The sequence below is a fragment of the Acyrthosiphon pisum genome, unplaced genomic scaffold, assembly GCF_005508785.2.
Source record: "Acyrthosiphon pisum isolate AL4f unplaced genomic scaffold, pea_aphid_22Mar2018_4r6ur Scaffold_21277;HRSCAF=23502, whole genome shotgun sequence".
NCBI lineage: Eukaryota > Metazoa > Arthropoda > Insecta > Hemiptera > Aphididae > Acyrthosiphon > Acyrthosiphon pisum.
In genome coordinates, this window is record NW_021770726.1 from 37,098 (window position 1) to 38,429 (window position 1,332).

The window sequence follows — 1,332 nt, forward strand, 5'->3', positions numbered from 1 at the left end:
ATTTGGGCCAAAATTATGTTTTGTAACAATATTATGAATGTCTGTGTTAATATTCAAGGATAAAGTATCTGTATCACTCACTTCAAATTCACTACTTGAGAGTTGTTTTTCAATTGACGGTCTATATTCAGGGCTGTTATAAAATTCATTTGTTGATTCATTAGATTCATCAGAATAATAATTGTCATCTTCTATGTTCGATATTATATTATATTATATCCTGGAGCTTTATTCACAACACAATTTCTTTTCAATCGCATGGTAGTTGTATTAGAATGATTCTCAGTATCATGGACTTCTATACAAAAAAAAATATAGAAATATTGAATAATATTGAATAATTAATACCTAATTACACTAATAAAACATTTAAATATAATATATTATAAACTATTTAAAACCCTTCTTTAATATTGCAAATAATGATATGCATAGAATACTAATGTAACTTCCACCCCACACATGCTTAAAGGTATAGGTACTATAATAATTTTTTGTCAACATTATATAGATAATAAATAAATAGTTAAAAAAATGTAATTAAAAAAAAGATTGTTTATCTATATATATAAGAATCTAACTTGATTTTGGAGACGAAGGAAACCGGTTTGTTTATTTATTATTATTATTGTTATTATTATTATTATTAATTATTTATTTATTTATTTATTTGCACTTGCATTTTTCCATTTGAAATATATATTATTCATTGAATAAATAATTTATTGTTACATTTTTTTCTACTCTATAATAAATAGAATAAAATTTACCACTCCAGTGGTTGAATTCAAAATGTGAGATACATAATTTAGCTGAAATTCAGAAATTAGTAATAACATTAACTACAATATGTAAATATATTATATTATTTGTGTGGCCAAAAAATAGTCATATGTTTTTAAATTAAATTATAAAAAAAATAATTTCTTCCGGAGGAAGGTCGGGCAGCTAGTGTACCAATAAGTCTTAAACAGACTTACAGGATAAAAGGCACCTTAAAAATACCAATGCTAAAAATGAATGAAACTGAATATAGGCGTCATAAGATTGTTGTTGTTTAAAGAAATGTCTTACAAATTAATAATTATTTCTGTTTTAGAATTGTTTAACTATATTTAATTACAATTATCATGGGTATGGTTTATTTATTATAACTAAACAAACTAAATAAAAAGAATCAAGAAAATTTAAAAACCAAAATTCTTTTTTATAGGTCAAAATTTTTAACTCATAATTAACTAGGGTTTTTATAATACACCTATCTAATTTAATAAGTATTTAATACAAATAAAGTGTGTTAAAAATATACTTCAAACTAATAGAAATTTAGAA